Consider the following 19,868-nt stretch of genomic DNA (forward strand, 5'->3'; position numbering starts at 1 on the left):
GCCATTTTCCTTTGATCTGTTCTGACCACACTTATCAACCTCTGTTGCTAGTTTCTCCCCCACTATTGCCCTGTAAGTCTTAGTACTCTCAGGGCAGTATCCTGGCCTCTCTTTTAAATATTTTACTTCTTTTAATGATCCCACCCAATCCCATGCCTTAGAGGGGTCATTAAAATCATATATATATATATATATATATATATATATATATATATATATATTCATGTATTATTTTGTTTAAATATTTTGGGCATAATATTTTATAATCAATTTTCTGATGTATTCATTATAAATACTTTCCTAAGTCACTTACTATTCTACAATATGTTAATGTCTAGATAAAATCCTAATATATGGGAATTATAATGTATTCAATCTGCTGCTAATGAACATTTGGACATTTTCAACATTTATCTTCAACAATGATGCTATGAACATCTTTCTATAAACATCTTTGTATATGTTCTGATTGTGTTCTTATTTTATTTTTTAAATGAAAATTCTAGGTTTATGGGTATAAGTATTTTTAATCTGCTTTATTTATTTTGCCAAAATGTGCTCCAGAAAGTTTATATAAATATATTAAATTATGAATTCCTTTTCCCTAGCCCTTAGATATATTAGTCATTAACATTGTGTTTAATTGTCAGGTTTTGTTGTGGGGAGGGTGGGAAGAGGGATGAAGAATAGATAGTTAGACTATTCTTTCCATGAGTCACGATGGCAGCTCTTCTGGTGAGCCTTTGATTCTAGCCACACAGGCCAGCTGGGACCTAATATCATGATGTCTCCTTTTTCTTAGCAGTGGTTACATTCCTTACAAAGCTCCAAGAAGTGTTTTAATGTTTTTTGAAATAAAAATCCTGGTTGTCAAAACTCAGACACTTCCCAGGAAGTGAACCAGAGAGAGGCATGTAGACCAGGACTTTAGACCTATCTCTGCTTTAGCTTGATGCAATAGGTAGGATTGCCAGATTGAGCAAATGCAAACTTGAATTTCACTAAAATAGTAAATAATGTTTAGTATAAATATGTGCGAAATATTTCATGGGACATACTTATACTAAAAGTTTCTATTGTTTATCTGAAATTTGACTTAAGCTAGGTATCCTGTATTTTATCTGACAATACTAATTGTGGATAACAGGGAGAGAGGTAGGTGGTGGTACCTCAGTCAAGGATTCAAGGTACCTTACTATGTCTCCTCTATCACATCTAATACTTAGCCTGTTTCACAAATCAAGGTGACTATTTTTGCAGCTGTCTAGGTTCTGAGGGTCCAGATTCTTGGAAAAGAAAACTCTAGGAAGCTGTACTTCATGATATACAGATAAAGATTTGACCATGATCTAAGAGTTATAGAGAATATAGATCACTTTATCTGGTTAATGTGGAATGGGCAGTAATTAGACTTCATTTTAAAACCAGGGTATGCTCACACCACAAAAAAGAGTTTTAATATACAGATTTAAAAATATTTCACAATATGAAGTTAACCAAGAAATACCTCTATTATGTATCTATATAATATATACATACAGATAGAATAAATATATTGCTATGTATTTTGCAAAAAACACAAATATATACACATTGAAAAAATGAAAAAAAGAGCAAGAATGTTAATTCTGATTATTTCTTGGTGGTGGAGTCATGGCTGAAATTTTTTTAGATATCTGGCATTTTTGAAATTTTCTATGTGCTCTCAAAAGGTAGATTTCTAATATTGCTCAATGTAGAATGTTATTTAAATGTACAGCATAAGTTTTTAAAAATTCCAGTTCCCCAAGTACTCTCAAACACCCAACTTATCTCCCAAAGTCTTTTTCTCATCAAATCTGACTGTATTAGTCAAAAAACTTTTAGTTCAATTCTTAAGTAACCAATGCAAAGTAACTTACAATTTTAAAAAGAAAAAGAAAATATATTGGTTTATATAACAAAAAAGTTCAAGGGTGATTTTGACTACAAGCAAAGCTATACAGTCAAGTTGAGGTTTTTTGAATTCCTTTAATAAGTTGTTGGTCTCACACACTTTCGTTCTCTGGAGTTTTTTATGTGTTATCTATTGTAGCTCATTAGACTGGATGCCACACCTTATATGCACAACTCTAAGAGGCACCATAGACCATAACGTGAACTTGACTGTCTGAAATTGTGAACCTAGACAGGACTCTAGAAAGATGCCAAAGCTATTGCATGTGACCTGAAAATTATTTTAATTTAAAGAAATCCTGCAGCACTTTATATTAATATCATCAGCTAGATTTATAACTCTTAGAAATGATAAAAAACGCTTATGATTAAATTGTGTCTGTGTGTTAACCTTCAGTTAGAGCTTCTAAGGTCATTCTAAGGACAACCATACAGAAAATCTAAAGTCCAGGAGAAGTCAATTTTCAGACACAACTTGATCCATTACAATCAGAACTGTCTCTTTCCATTTCTCAATTCTGGTTTGTTTTTCTAACATTTTCCCTCTCCCCTTTCCCCTCTCCCCTCTCCCCTCTCCCCTCTCCCCTCTCCCCTCTCCCCTCTCCCCTCTCCCCTCTCCTCTTTTCCTCTTCCCTTCCCTTCTCCCCTCTCTTTCTAAGGTACTCTCTTCTTCAGGAATGTCAGAAAAGGTAGACCAGCAGAGCAGCTCTGCGGTAAAAGTAATTCTGAGTTAGAATGTCATTCCCATAACTAATTAGCTGTGAGATTTGGGCAAGATATTTAACCTTGAGTTCCTTATTCATAAATGAGGATAATAAGAGTCCTTTGGTTACATTTTGTGAGAATTAACAAGGTTTACATAAAGTAATTTTTAGCACAATGGCTGAATATGAATATAAGTTCACCACAGAACAAAGAATCTTGTATTCTCTCTTTATCTTTTATAGTGTCCCACTATTCTACTGGTTTCGTTCTTCTCTTTCTCATAGATATCCCCGAGCTTCTTTGATTCCTCTCAATTTTCTTTCCACCATGTTTATCCTTTTGGCTAACATAACAGCCTCCCTGAGACTTTACAGGCAACCCAGAACTTGCAAACTTTTATATTCAGAAAATATCAATGCTATATTTTTTAAAGAACACAAATACCTTTTTTAGAAAACATCTTTAAAATTCTCTCCATAAATAGACATTTAATTGAAAAACAACAGAAGAAAGTAACAGCAAACATTTTAGTAGTGTTTATTTCATTTACTATAGGAGGGTTTTCTTTAATAACTAGGTTTTGTTGACTTAAACAACTACTGGGTAGCTTTAGCTTTATTTAACATGAAATCACTACTCTCTCTCAGCTACTACAGTATATTATCTCTCTCTTCCCAGTAGAATATAAAAAGTCTAAATAGAAGTCAGGTACCATGTTTTTTACTCATCTTTGTATTTTCCCCAAGACCTAGCACAGGGCCCTGTATATAACAGTATGCACGTAATTTCCTGTAAAAAATTCAATAAAATATGCAATATGCTTATCAAATTCAAAAATGACTTGAAGCCAACAGGACCACTCATTTTGATTAGTGGACTGAAAAAAAGATCCAGAGCAGTCTTAGGATGTTATAGAATGATAAGAAAATCCAACGAACAAGATATAATAGAATAAAGTGTTATCCTTAAGGAATATTGAGAAAGTATGTGGTAGTGTGTCCAGAAATCAAAATTAGAACCAACTCTGAAAATTTTTACTCACTACAAGAAAAAATATCCTAATAAATTTTTGTAGATTGTCCAAAACAACTTATTCTACCTTGTTAACAACTTCTTAATGCCAAGAACATTTCCTCAAACTCTTTCTACCCCTGTTCCCACCCCATAATTTCTGAACTTATTCTAAAGTTCAGAATCACTGGTCTTAGGTGCAACATTATATTCTGAGTGGTTTTCTACCATAGGTGAGCTTTTCCATTGAAAATAGAAGATTATTTTAATAATATATTTGCATAGCATAGTGTAGATTACAGAGTTGTTTTACAAATGTCATTTCATCTTATCTTTGCAGCAATCATTTGAAATATTCATTGGAGACATTATTATCCTCGTTTTTATGAGAAGTCTGAAATTCAGAGAGAATGGTATTTGCCCAAGGGCATAAGAGACAGCAAAAGTTAAAACCAAAAGTGACAATAAAAATAAAGTTGATATTAGATTCTAAATATGGGTGTTTCTTAATAACAAGCAAGTGAAAATATATGCTCTCATGTGGAAATACAGAAGGAATTCATTAACAAAAGCATAACGTTGCCGAAGAAAATATCATACTTTACCTAGCTCTGAAAATGACCTTGAGTGAATTCTTTATCTTTTAAATGCCCCTTCTTATTTTCCTGTCTCTAAATCTTAACTACTATATAACTAATAAAATCTATCAGTTACATACTAGATATCAGCCAATAAAAGAGACAATAGTCCAGCCAGTGTTGCTCAGCAATTGACTGTCAACCTCTGAACCAGGAGGTCACGGTTTGATTCCTGGTCAGGGCACATGCCTAGGATGCAGGCTCAATCCCCAGTGTGAAGCATGTAGGAGGAAACAGATCAATGATTCTCTTTCATCACTGATGTTTTTATCTCTCTATCCATCTCCCTTCCTCTCTGAAATCAATAAAAATACATTTTAAAAATTTAATAACCCCAAAAATGCCACTTGAATATTCATATTTTCAGAGTTTTTCATTATATATTGTGTATATATCTTATATATATTATATATACTTGTAGACAAATCAACCCTATAAATAACTACATTAAACTCATTAAAATGAAAGGATATTTTTCTATAGTAATACTGATCTGGCAACACACAAATAGCTACAGTTGAATTTTAGAGAATTTCAGTATATAATTTGAGGGCATGGTTTGGCTCACATTACTGGGTTGTCCTACCAAAAGCGTGACCAGACCATAGGAACTGAGAAACACATTTATCAAAAGTGAAATGTTCAATGACTCCTTGTACTCTGTACCAAACACACTGTGTACCTACCATGATTATGAGGTTATGACTGAATATTTTAGTCTCCTGGTTTTGAACATAAACGAAGGTCTTCATTTATATGCCAGATTATATTTTTCAGATGATGCGTGAGATTCCCAAGGCAGGTAAATTGAGAATATACAGAAACCCATGTAAATACCAGATAAATAGCAATAAAAATTCCATCCATTTTTTGAAGAAAGTCATTTTATAGAAACTAAAGGAAAGTTAAAAAGTTGTTAAGTAACAGACTAGAGAAGTGTCGATCATAATTATATAAATCTTTATTTATTACTTAATGTATTTTTTTCCAATGACTCAAAATATTGAATCCAACCAGGTTAAATGGGGCTTTACTGTCAGGTGCCACGTGTGAAGAAACTGCTTTTGCATCATCAACAAAAATGTCATTGTAGCTCATATCATTCAGCATGGCATGAATCTTATATTTGTGTAATGATTTCTTTAAATCTTATGTTCTCACTCCCCACCAGCTCCTACGAGGACAGGGACCATGTTTTTGATTCACATATCATTGCATCATAGAACCTAGCAGAGGTGTTAGATGGATAAACGACCACAGGGACAGAAGTGTGGCTGAAGGCAAGTCTTCTATACACTGAATACAATAATGACATATCTAAGATGGCCCATTTGTCTTTGGAAGAAGTGATGTCCAGCCCCACAGGGGAAAAAAATGTATAGATGCTTGCAATGTCATAGCACTTTAGCATTCCTAGCCAAAATTTTCTAACCTCCTGGTTTTCTTTGCTACATATAATGGCTACCCCTAAATATCTGTAATTGGGTGAAAGGTGAGGTTTTAGACACTGAAAACTACAGCAATGCTCATAGAAGAAGAAGAATTTGGGACCTCATGGGAATAAAAAAAACATGAATGGGTCAACAGAGTCCTGTGGCTAAAGAAGACCAGGGTGGAGTTTTATAAAAGAACTGGAGCTCTGTGTATGAATTTAAAAAAGCTCAGTATAAACTGTACCTAACACTGACAGAAGTGGCCTCTGGTCTACACCACTCTCTCATAAAGCACATGGTACAATGAAGGAAAACTTCTAACGTCCATAGACCTCAGCCCAAAAACAACTGCAAGAGAACATGTTGTATTCTTTATAGAAAGAGAAAGCCTGTCCTCTTAACCTATGCTGCTCCTTCACAATTTTGAAAACTTAGTTTTGTAGACAATGTGTCCTCTTATGGTGGACAGTTCTACTTCTTCTAAATTCAAAAACAGTATATTTTTTTTAAATAACAAGTTCATATATAGGGGCACACAGTGGGAGTTGCCCATGCTCATTCTTACATTTTCTCCAACCCTATACTTTTCTTTTCATTCCCTGACTTTTCCCTTTAGATGAATCCCTACTGTGTCAGAATCACAGCAGGTTCAAGAGATCTGGACTGCAAATGTCTAAGCAGACATTCCTTAATTGAGCTTCACAACCTGTTTTCTTTACCCTTATATAACACTTTTCAATTTCCTTCTATTTTTTGCATTTTCTACTACTTCAGTAATACAAGTGTTATATTTAATAAGAAAAATCAAATTAAAATACAATAATAATGTCTCTGCTTAATGTGAAAGTATCTGACCAGGCTTAGTGCCCTTATTAGCCATCCCTTTGCTAAGGATTCCACTGCAAATGTTCTTCAAAATCCTCTTTGTCTTATATCTTATATGCCATGACCAAAATTTCAACTCCATCAATTTTTCTCATCTACCTTGATGGTAAACCACCCCTATGAATTTAGTTCTTGCTCTAGAATTAATGTTTTGAACTTATTTCCTACTGTTGAACTCCCCACCCCAGTCCCTTAAAAGAACTCAGATCTTGTTTTTGTTTTGCTCATGTCTGTAGCCATATCCCTTCCAACCCAAATTTCAGGAATACCTGGATGGGTCATAGGACTAGAATCAAGACAGTTAAGTTAGGTTTTACTAGATGTTGGAAACTCGTGGTGCATTATGACAGGCACATCCTGTGCAGGGTGTCTAGAAGGGGTCCTGAATTTAAGGGAACTTCTATGAGTTTAAGGTCTGAAAGTTAACATCAACTTACTAATAAAAGAACAAAAAAATTAAAAATCAATTTTAAGGTTGTAACTGGGTTAAACCCTAGAACAGTGATGGCGAACCTATGAAACGCATGTCAGAGGTGACACGCGTACTCATTTTTTTTGGTTGATTTTTCTTTGTTAAATGGCATTTAAATATATAAAATAAATATCAAAAATATAAGTCTTTGTTTTACTATGGTTGCAAGTATCAAAAAATTTCTATATGTGACATGGCACCAGAGTTAAGTTAGGGTTTTTCAAAATGCTGACACGCTGAGCTCGAAAGGTTCGCCATCACTGCCTTAGAACATGCTCAGAGGGCTTTTGAAATCATGTTTTACACATTGATATTTTAAAACTTCAAATTTTGTGTAGATAAAAAAAACCCACACAGTCTGAATTGATTATCTTCTATTAATATACTAGAGGCCTGGTGCACAGATTTGTGCATAGGGGGTTCCCTCAGCCTGGCCTGTGCCCTCTCGCAATCCGGGCCCCCTTGGGGGATGTCCGACTGCTGGTTTAGGCCCAATACCCGAAGGTGGAGATCGGGCCTAAACTGGCAGTCGGACATCCCCCAAGGGATGTAGCAGGGCGCCAAGCAGCAGGTGGCCAGGGAAGAGCCCAAGCCGGGGCCAGATGCTGTGCCACTCACGCTCATCCCGGCCTGCTGCACCTGCCACCGCTTCTCGCTTGGCAGCACTGGTACAGAGTCTGGAGAGGGTCCCGCTGCCTTAGCTGCGCTCAGCAGCATTGAGCCCAGCTTCTGGCTGAGCGGTGCTCCCCCTGTGGGAGTGCACTGACCATGAGGGGGCAGCTCCTGCATTGAGTGTCTGCCCCTTGGTGGTCCGTGCACATCATAGTGACTGGTCGACTGGTTGCTCCGGTCGTTTGGTTGTAACGGTCACTTAGGCTTTTATATATATAGACTAGAGGCCTGGTGCACAAATTTGTGCATGGGTGGGGTCCCTCAGGTGGCCTACAGAGATCGGGCCCCAGTCATGCCCCCAGCCTTGCAGCCCCGCAACTCCGCCTGGCACCAAACCTTGGCCTGGCGCCACCCCCTCACCTGTTCCACCATCCCACCTGCAGGACAATTGATTGGGGCTGGGTCCCTACCCAGCTCCCTCAGCACCTGGGAGGCTGGGTGGCGGCCCTGACCCCCTGCCACCACCATTGGTCGCCATCTGCAGGGCGATTGGTCTGGGCCAGGCCACCTGCCCAGCTCCCTCAATGCTTGGGGGGGGGGGGCGGGGGTCCCATCCCCTGCTGCCGCCGCTGGTTGCTGTCTGTGGGGCAATTGGCAGAGTGATCAGGCCCCTGCTCGCACCTGCCTTGGCCTGGAGCTGCCCACTCACCTGCTCCACCATCCCACTGTGGTCCACTCTTGTTGGGGCCTATCGGGGGTGGCAGCGCCTCCACTGCCACCCACTGCCAGTGCCACATCGCCAACACCCGCCATGTTCCACACCGCCCTCTGGTGGTCAGTGCCCATCATAGCGAGCAGTCAAACTCGCGGTCTCCCAGTAGAACTCCCAGTCGAATGACCGCCTGAGGGGACAATTTGCATATTAGGCTTTTATTATATGTGTTCTAATGACAAGAAATCCAGTTATGGCCTAATGTGCTTCACAGATTCAATCAGGCATAGAGTTTAGAAATGAAGTCAGATAAATGGGAAGTCTCCCTAAGGCTCCCACACTTTCTCCATCTAAACTATTTTTAGTGAATAATCCCTTTTGCAGGGGATATGTATACTCACTAATGTCTGCCTATCAATGACCAACATTAGAACTTTTCCTGACATTCCATTGAGTTTATTATTTACTGAAAGTAAAAATATAAATATGTTGCCTGGAATCAGGACAGCACCAATCCATTAACCAACATTTGTATATTATCAAAGAAGATACATTGGAGAACCTCCTAAGGGCTAGAATCAAGACAGTTAAGTTAGGTTTTACTAGATGTTGGAAATTCATGGTGCATCATGACATGGGTGCTTTGTGGGGGAAAAGCAAACTTAGATTCCTGAGCTATAGAAATAAGGAAAGACAGGAGAGAAGAAGAGAAAATCAGAACAATGGGCCTTACCAGAACAATAAGGCCATTACAGGAAGAAGAGTGAGGACATATAACTATCAAGTGGGATGTGCTTCCCTTTTAGTTGGCAGGGAGATGCATCAGGCTGGAAAGCATCATGAACAACCTGAAAGGAAAGCGTTCCAATTACCTCATTGCATAGGTCAGGATATGTGCACAGCAACCTGAATCAAGTTATAGATGTCGATGTCTGATGGGATCGAACCATCAGCTGATCTTTGAGAGCTAAAGTGATACTCTCCGTAATGACAGTTCTGAGACTTGAATTTCTGACTCAGAAGATTTTCAAGCTAACCGTTGTCTGATGAAGGGCACATCTGTCAGCAAATGCTAACTTGGGTTGCCTTGATCTTGTGGTCTTCCTCAAACAGACACTAAGGAAGCATAATCCCCCTCAGTCCCAAGCTCAACATCTTTCAATATACATTAACCTCAAAACAAAATAAAAAAGAGCCTGTGGGATTTAAAATGGTAGTGGGGGAAGCGGGGGGCGGGGAATGAAGATCTAGGAGATAAGAGGACAAAAACTCTAATCGATATTTTTTTAAAGTCACTGGGTGATCTGACTAGATTGAATCTTTTCATTATTTTACTTGACCATCAAGAATTCTGAAATTTTTCTAAATACATTACCCTTCAACAATTTACAATTGCATGGGTTAGTCATAATCAAACTTATGCAAAGAAAAAGATTAAAGGGAAACCAAAAAGTACTGCTTAATTCAACTGTTTAACTGAATTCTTAGACACTTTGAAATTTTAAATTTAAAAAGCAGGGCTGTATACCTCCATTATTTACTTTAATAAGAAAATTTTACAGATAAAAGAATACCAATAGAAAAGAAATAACGGTATCATTTATTGCTTTATTTCCTCATCTGGGTTGTGAATTATTTGAAAAATAAAACACATACATGCCATGTTAGACTACTGCTAATAATTCTAATAATAATTTTAAATAATGAGTGCTATTAATTTGAATAAGCTTAGTATTTGTATCTATAAAAACATATACTCTCTATGAAAAGGTAGCTACAATAAAGACAAATTTCTGTACATTCTTTCTTCCCTACTCTCATTTTAGTTTATATTCCAGTGGTTTATGATCAGAGTTGGAGTATAAAATCAAGTGGTTAGTATTAATTGCCTGACACTCACTTAAACCCAAACATTCGCTTAAGCTATAAGTGCCAAATTCTTGAAATTATAGTTGAACCAGAAGCAGGGCAAGCAGGGAGAGTCCTGGAGAATACCAAATATGACAAGGAGGGAGACCCAAAGGGACAGAGCAAATCAGAACAAGATACTCAGCAAAGGAATCAGCTGCCTGCCAGACCATTACAGTCATCACAGCACTTCCAGGCCTTGCATCACCTACTGAGATCCTTGCTAACAATTCAAAGCAGAGATAATGTTATCATAAAATCATTTTATCTAAGGATCACCCAAAAAATCTCTTGAGAACTAAAATAGAAACTTTTAACAGAGTTATCCCATCCACCATCACAGAAAAAAAAGAGACTTAACAATAAGGCAAACTGAAATTATCATTTGCAAAATGTGTGACATGGAAGGAACCAAACATGTGCACTAGTGTTGACCCCAATTGATCAGTAGGAAAGGAGAACACGTATCTAGAAAAATTCTGAGTGAAGTGGGGGGGGGGGCAGAAAAACACTTTACACTGTACTTCTCAAATAGCAAGAGCTAAAACAACTTTTTATTTTAATTCAAAATTATTTTCTGTAAGTTTGTTAACTAAACAGAGGTCTGCATCCTTCTTATAAAATACACAGCAGCACATTCTTATACCACAGCCTCTGGAGAGGATGGGCCTGTCAAGTCCCATACTGAATCAATTTGTTCATGATGTTTAGTTATAGATTTCATACCTTTACCCAGAAAAGTAGAACAGTGTTTCCATGTTACAAAATATAATTTAGAGTCTGGTATATGCTCTATTCTACTCATGCTGAAAGAGAAAATGTCAGATACTCCTAAAACATGTTATTTGCCAGATTATATTTCCTTCCTTATTTAAGGAAACTCAATCACCTAGGACAGAAATGTGAAAGTCCTCCAATTTCCTTGCTTCTCTCTCATAATTCATTTCACATAGATCATACAGTATTGCCTATTTCCCTCCTTAGCATCTCTAAAATCTCTCCTCTCTTCTGCATCCTCACTGCTCAGGATGACATTGGTTTCTCCTTTGGACCCTTGGAGAGCCTCCTACGCCTTCATCCTGCCTCCTTTCTTTCCCCATCCCTCTTAGCCTTTACATTCTAGCCAGCAGAATAGCTCTAGATGTTCTGGGTGCACTACACTGACTTTATGACCTGGAACTGCCTGACTCAATTTTCATTGCAGTCTCCCCACCCTGTGTACATTGCATGCTATCTACTAAAATATCTACCATTCATTGAACACACCCAATTCTCTCACACTTTGTTATTCTCTCTACTTGTAACACCTTGGCCTCCATTATTCATCTTTACCTTCCAACCCTTGCTTATCCTTCAAGACTGCAGCATCTCACCTCTATAAAATCTTTTATGTCCTTTTTTTTTCTGAATTCACTCCCCCATGTTCTCCCATACATTTATATGCCTTTATTTACCATAGAATTTAAAACCCTTTCCACTGAGAGCTCATGTATTCCCATGGCTCAATGAATGCAGCTCTGAGTAGACACTCAATAAGCGTTTGCAAACCTGAACTGAATAAACCAAGTTGAATACTTATCAAAACTGTTCTTAGGTAACATCTAATGGGGGGGGGGGGGACACACAAAAAAAGATAGAAAAAAATTAAAAGAAAGAACTCATGGACATGGACAACAGTGTGGTGATTGCAGGGGAAACGGGGAGTGGAGTGGAAGAGAGCATAGAGGGGACAAATGGTGATGGGAAAGAAAATAAATAAAGTCTTAAATTAACTAATTAATAGGATACAAACACTGCAAGCAAATGAAAGTTCATTTTTTGATATTCTGATACCCAGGAACTAATTAACATAAACTATATACAATACCCACCTAGACAAAATATCCATACAATGCAAATATAATAAATAAGGTCCTTTGAATGTAAACACGTCTAATTTGATTGTTATTCTGAAATTGGTATTGTTCCTAGTAACATGTAACCTGAATCTTAGACCCAAATCATGCAGGGTGCCTGAAATAATAATAACATGGTGCCTGAAAGCCCAGACCATTTTCTTCAGCCTAGGAGAGCCTGGGGTGGAAGAGCCCAAAAAGAACTCAAACTCATGTCCCAAATTTTAAACCCAGGTGCACTATCCCATAGCAAAGCTCTGGTCTACTCCCTCGCTCTAGCTAATCCTTTTATCCAAGGTTTCCTGAAGTCTTTGAGACTATCCATTCATCCACTAAGTGCTTTCTGATAATTTTTTAAATACTATCAAAAGCAATGCTTTCCAGACTTGTTCCATTATAAATAAGTGGTAGAACAGATTTCTTTTTTTCTCATCAATTTGGTGCTTGAGGTCCTGAATGTCTTTTTAGTACTTTTTCTTTATATACTGGATAGAAATTACACACTTGGAGACATTGCAAAGTTTTAAAATGCTAAAGATCTCAACCATTTTGCTACTTGTCATTTTTTTCTGTTTCCCTTTTTCACTCAAATCCCTTGAGGTCCTGCTCTTCTTTGTTCCCGTATACAAAACTCATTGAAAGAGCCTCTCATTTGTGTACACTACGGTATGAAAATACTCTAGAGGTTATTTGCAGCCTAAATAGCTACAAAACATTTTTTTTAATCTTGTGTAATTCACATTTTGTGAAACTCTTAACTAAATAACACCTGTGAGCATTCAGTTATTTATTAATTTAATAAATATTGTTAAAGCCAGTGTTTTTTTTTTCCTTTGATGTCCATTAATTCTCTGAGAATTTATTGACTCTGCCCAGAAAGCATGCCCATAAACACAGAAATCTTACAACTAATATCAAGTGCTTTGAGGACCCTCTGGAGCTTAACCACACTGTACTGCTATTCAAAGTTTTGACATTCATGATCCACTTAGGAGGTTTTTATTCTCAAGCAGAAAAATACATAACAATTTTGAAAAATTAAAATAACATCCAATTTGAAGTTACTGTTAATAACTCTTTCTTGTCCATAAGACAGCAGCAAAGCATTTGGTGTCTCTGTTCAGATAATTTGCACCGTTGTATAGACATGAACCCAGGAGTAATAGAACAAGGGCTTAGTAAAAAGAATTTTCAAAATTCCATTAGTTCATAAATGGTTGACTAATTTCTTTTTTTCTTTTAAACTTTTTTATTTGTTTAAATATATATTTTATTGGTGATAGTATTACAGATATCTCCCATTTTCTAATTCTTTTTCAAATGCTGGAAAGTTGACAGTATTAACTTGGGATAGGAACAGATTTCTTATCTACTAACTGGTTGGATTTGACTCTGGAAAACTATTACTTCATATTCTGTAACCACATTTGGATCTGGTTCTAACTTATCACCAGGCATGTGACCTCAATTTATCTTTAGATGAGTGAAGAAATTTATCACTCCTTGGGCTCATGCCTGTAGCAGAAGCTGTAACACCCACTATGCATGCCCTCCAATTATTTTCTTACAGTTCCCAGTCTCCCAGCAGTTAAGTACAACCATGTGACTCATTCTGGCCAATAAAATGAAAGTGACTTCATTTCCAAGTTGAGGCAATGAGAAGCGGGCATACGAGTATCAGATTTCTCCTTCTCTGCTGTAGTGACTGGGAGGTTGTACGCTTCAGAAGGATGGTAGAACTTCTATCAGATTTGATTCCTTGTGGAGCCATCACTGTCTCATAATGGTCAGGACTGAGAGTAATAAATAAATCTTTTTTACTTTATGCCACTAAGGTTTTAAGGAAACTTTTACACTGAAACATAGCCCTTAGTCTAACAGTGACATGATAGTAGCTACTGGAACATTTGCATCCAAGTCCAATCTATTTTTGCAATCCTGATATCCTCAGCTTTTACAAATCATAATATTTGAAAACATTGAAAAGAATAATTCCTTATGTGTGTGACCACTGGAAATCTTGGACATGTTTTATTAGCCTTACTATTATTTTAAAATATTTTCATTTTTTCCTCATTTCAAAAGATTTTGTACCTTTATTCTTTCAACAGTAGGCATAGTTCTATGTCAAAAGCAGAATCATCTTGTATGTGCAAGAGGTGTCATTATATTGCATGTTGAAAAGACATATTTCTAGTGACCAGATTCTGACTAAATTCTCAATTTTGTGGTTTTTCTATACCATTGAATCAGGATCCAGAGGAAAATTGTTGCCAACAGTAGCTAAATAATGTATGGATTGGAGTTTAGGTTATATAGCAGGAAATTTGTGATTATCAGTCCCCCTAAATATTTTCTTCCTTCCATGTATGTCAGAGTTGAGACTGAAAAGTGGCTGGCCATCCAGGATTCAGGTCTCTCAATCCCCATGGAATTAAGTGTGACCATATCACTAAGTTCCAACCACTAGGGGATGAATGGAAGTAATGAGTGCCATTTATGGATCTGGCCCATAAAATTATCCAGCATGGTGCTCCTTCATGCTTTTCTGTTACTGGAAGGCTGTAGGGAGCGGCTATAGGGTTAAGCCTCGGACTGACCTGTTGGCGAAGCCACAAACAAGTCCCAGCTTAGAGGGCACAGCCCTCTTATCAAATTAGGCTTGACCTTATGACCTCCCTAGATCCTATCCGGGTAGCTAATGGGCTGTGGGAGGTGCAGCAAGTGCTGCCCAAACAAGTGAAACTCACAAGAACATTGTAACTACAGGGACCACTACCTTGTTTACCTCTGGCTATAAAATAAAGGCTCAGCTTGCCTCTGGATCTCTCTCTCTGTGGCCTCAGCCAGGCACAGGAGATTTGTCTTAGACCCAGCTTATTCTCTTTGTCTGTTTTTTCTTTAATCCTTTGCCGCCCATCCCCCACCCCCTCAGGCTCACCAAACCCTTGGCTATGCTGGCACAGCACAGAAGGCTAGCATGAAGATGACCTCCAGAGTAACCTTAAAGATGGCAGCGAGGTCCTTTCTGTAAACCTTGGTCCCTAAAAAACTATGTAAGACAGGGATACCTGCGATATTTTTACTGTTAGTAGATCAAGTAAAGTCTATTATAATCTATGATAATTAAATATTAAAATATTGGTGTATATTTGTTATAGAGTTAACCTTTTCTATTTAGTATAGATAAAATCTTTTCTGTTCCAATGACAATTGCATTCCCTGCTGAATACATAAATGGTGCCCAGTAGATAATTATACCTTTTCAAGTGTGTATTAAAGAGCACAAAATATATTGAAAACTATACAATGAGTTTTCATGTTAAATAAAACAAAAAATTGGAAAGTACTACTCTCTCATAGAGGCATCAACCTATTCCCAGAAGTGATTCATATCCAATATATTATCATGCTTGTCTACTCCATATTCTCACTAATGCTGTCATTGCTGTTGGCTCAAATTATTTTCTAAATTGTGGCATGTCAAATACTATTTTCATGGTGATGATGATTATAATTATGCTTTATTTAGTGGTAAGTACTATTTAGGGCACTAGAAACACAGGGATGAGTAGGGCCTCTGGACTTGCACACAAACTAGCCCAATAATGCTTAAATGTCTTTACACACACACTTAGAAATGTTAGTGATTTTTGTGTGAACAAAATGCTAGTGGTCAAATGAACTTAGGATGTTATTACATAAGAGCATCAACTCTGGAGCCAGATTACAAATTCCTTTCTTCTTTTAAAGTAGAGATAAACTTTTACTCCAAACTTTGTGGATAAAATCAAATGGTAAATTTAAAGTAATTAACACAGTGCTTGATGCATAGAAAGCACTCAATAAAAATAGTTATGATTGTTATTCTCTTCTCATCTCTATCATGGAGACTCACCATATACTACAGCATAGTAGAGTCTCTGAGACATGCTGCAATAAACCAAATGAAGCATGAGAACAACAAAAACACTGCTTACCAGGATGAAGATAGATATAGATAGATAGATGAGTGTTGTGGGGAAGATTTTATTTTTTATCATTATACTTATACTAGAGGCCCGGTGCACAAAAATTTGTGCACTTGGGGGCGGGGGGGGGGGGGAGTCCCTCAGCACAGCCTGTGCCCTCTCTCAGTCTGGGACCCCTCACAGGATGACCACCTGCTGGCTGAGGCCTGCTCCCCAGGGTATTGGGCCTAAGATGGCAATCAGACATCCCTCTGGCAGCCTGGCAGCCCTCAGGGGATGTCCACTTGCCAGCGGGGAGCAGGCCTAAGCTGCAGTCGGACATCCTTAGCGCTGCTGAGGAGGCAGGAGAGGCTCCCACCACCACCGCTGTACTGTGGCTGAGCAGAGCTCCCCCATGTGGGAGCACACAGACCACCAGAGGGCAGCTCCTGCATTGAGCGTCTGCCCCCTGGTGGTCAGTGTGTGTCATAGTGACCAGTCATTCCCAGTCTTTCTGCTGTTAGGGTCAGTTTGCATATTACCCTTTTACTATATAGATAGAGGCCTATATCTATCTATATAGGGTGGGGGCCGGCTGGTTTGCCCTGAATGATGTCCCGGATCAGGGTGGGGGTCCCCATTGGCATGCCTGGCCAGTCTGGATGAGGGGCTGAGGGCTGTTTTCAGGCAGGCCAAGCCTGCAACTGAAGCTCCCAGTCTCTCCTTTTTTTTCTTATTCTGGGATTTATTTACCGTCTGTAATTGAAACTTTGTTGCGGCTCCAGCTCTGAGGCCGCCTGGCTGAAAGCAGGTATCTGGGGTTTGTTTAGCTTCTATAATTGCAACATTGTTGCCTAGACTGGAGATCAGAGCCTGGCTGTGGCAGGAGGGGAATCTTGGCTTCCTCCATCACTGGAGCAAGCAAGCCTCCTGTTTGCTTCAGCTGCCTGGCTGCCGGCCGCCATCTTTGTTGGCAGTTAATTTGCATATCGCCCTGATTAGCCAATGGGGAGTGTAACGGAGGTATGGTTAATTACCCTGTTTGTCTATTATTAGATAGGATGCATGTGAGTGTATATTTATATTTAGTTATTTGGGGAAGTCTCTATTTTTCTTATCATTATACTTATTAACATTCAACAGCACAATTTTCCGTTAACAAAAGCTTTGTACATACTAGTTAATTTATATATCAGAAGGGCACCTGTTCAACACAGAAATAGTCTTCAAGAAGAAAATGTCTTCTCAGCTAACAGCACCTTGGAAGATTCCCCTTTACTTAAGACTATAAGTTAGTTGGGTACTTAGTGACAAGTTAGTTAACAAACTATATAATGCTCATTTCTGCCTCATCAAAGACCTGTTCCTTCCTTCATAGACTGAATCTTTCCTTGCATATTACCCCAGACTGGTCCCAACATGAGTCTGCTGTGATTGCTCAGCTTTGACATTCCTGTCATTTTCACCTAATCAGCTCCTCCCTGATGAGAGTTCCTAGAATGCTTCACTGTTCAAGACTCTTTGAGAGTACATTTCATGACATGTCCCCAGTTTACTTTCTAATTTTCTTTAGTGAATTTCCTGGACAAATTGGCATTGTTCATCAGAGACAAATATTTTTAAGTAAAGTAATATATTTCAGTCTAGCAGAGTATGGGACTTAGAGTAGACACTCAATAAATGATGGTTCGTTCTTTTTCTACTTTTTGAACCCCTTCATGTATCATGTTAATGGGTCCTACATGGTAATTTCATGAATATAGGAAGTTCTTATAAAATAGATATGGTTGATTAAGAATTCCAGAGTTCCAGGTTAACTGCCTTTATGCACTAATGTTTTTTATTATTCAACTAGAGGCCCGCTGAACAAAATTCATGCACGGGGGGAGTGGGAGGGGGGTGGAGGCAGGGGGTGTCCCCTCAGCCCAGCCTGCACCCTCTCCAATCTGGGACCCCTTGGGAGATGTCTGACTGCCGGTTTAGGCCTGATCCCAGGGATCAGGCTTAAACCGGCAGTTGGACATCCCTCTCACAATCCTGGACCACTGGCTCCTAATCGATCACCTGCCTGCCTGCTTGATCACCCCTAACTGCCCCCCTGCTGGCCTGATCACTCCTAACTGTCCCCCCTGCCAGCCTGATCACCCCTAACTGTCCCCCCTGCCAGCCTGGTTACCTCCAACTGCCTCCACCATCAGCCTAGTCGCCCCTCACTGCCCCCCTGCTGGCCTGGTTGCCCCCAACTGCCCCACCCTGCTGGCCTGGTCATCCCTCAAGGCCCCCCCCACTGGCCTGGCCGCCCCATTCAGCCTGCTGTTCAGTCATTTGGTCATCCCTCACTAACCTCCCCTGCTGGCCTGGTCGCCCCATGCAACCTGCTGTTCAGTCATTTGGTTGTCCCTTACTAACCCCCCTGCCAGTCTGGTCACACCACGCAACCTGCTTGTTCAGTCGTTTGGTTGTCCCTCACTAACCCCCCTGCCAGCCTGGTCATAGGCAGCCATCTTGTGAGGGTGTGAGGGTTAATTTGCATATTACCTCTTTATTATATACAATGTAATAAAATAGAATATATATGTATTTCATTTTAAGTTATTTAAATCATGTTTATCATCTTGTGTAATTATTGTAAACATCAATTATTATAGTACTAGAGGCCCAGTGCATGAGATTTGTGCACTTGGGGAGGGTCCCTCAGCCTGGCCTGTGCCCTCTGGATGTCTGAGACCCCTTGGAGAATGTCCGCCTGCTGGCTTAGGCCCGATCCCCAGCAGACAGACATCCCTCTCGCAGTCCAGAGCTCTCGCAGTCCCGGGCCCCTCGCTCTTTACCACCCACCTGCAGTGGAAGTGGGAGAGGCTCCCGCCACCACCACTGCATTTGCCAGCCCACAAGGGGCAGCTTCTGCATTGAGCGTCTGACCTCTGGTGTTCAGTGAGCGCCGTAGTGACTAGTCGTTCCACTACTTGGTCAATTTGCATATTATGCTTTTATTATATATTCGTGCAGGGGGGGGTGGTTCCCTCAGCCTGGCCTGCACCCTCTCCATTCCAGGACATGTCCGACTGCCAGTTTAGGCCTGATCCCACTAAACCAGCAGTCAGACTTCTCTCTCGCAATCTGGGACTGCTGGCTCCTAACCGCTCGCCTGCCTACCTGCCTGATTGCCCCTGACTACCTCTGCCTGCCAGCCTGATTGCCCCCTAACTGCCCTCCTCTGCCAGCCTGATCGCCCCTAACCACCTCTGCCATGACAACCGTGGCTTTGTCCGGAAGGATGTCCAGAAGATGTCCAGTCTAATTAGCAAGTTACCCTTTTATTAGTATACATAATATTTGCAGGAAATGATTAAAGAATAGAAGTTTGCCCCAGAACTAAAGGAACCTACTAGAAAATTATTTTTCTATGGTTCTTTTTTAATTTTATTATTTCTTTTGTTATTATTTGGTTTGGTTTGTGAAAGAATTACACTTAATTTGTTTTTGTTTTTTTTATTTGCATTTCCCTGTACTATTTCTCAGATCTATCTTCATTGCTTTTAATATGCCTGGCCACACCAGCTCTTGTTGCCACTTCAGTATTACTTCTAAATTTTTGTTATCTTGGAAAATAACCAAGTTATTAAATTTGAGGTTAAAATGTAAATAAATTAGGTATGAGTACAAGCCTGAAATATTCCTCCTGCAAAGTATTTTAGGTACATGAAATTTG

Source organism: Myotis daubentonii, chromosome 6 (genome assembly GCF_963259705.1).
Source record: "Myotis daubentonii chromosome 6, mMyoDau2.1, whole genome shotgun sequence".
NCBI lineage: Eukaryota > Metazoa > Chordata > Mammalia > Chiroptera > Vespertilionidae > Myotis > Myotis daubentonii.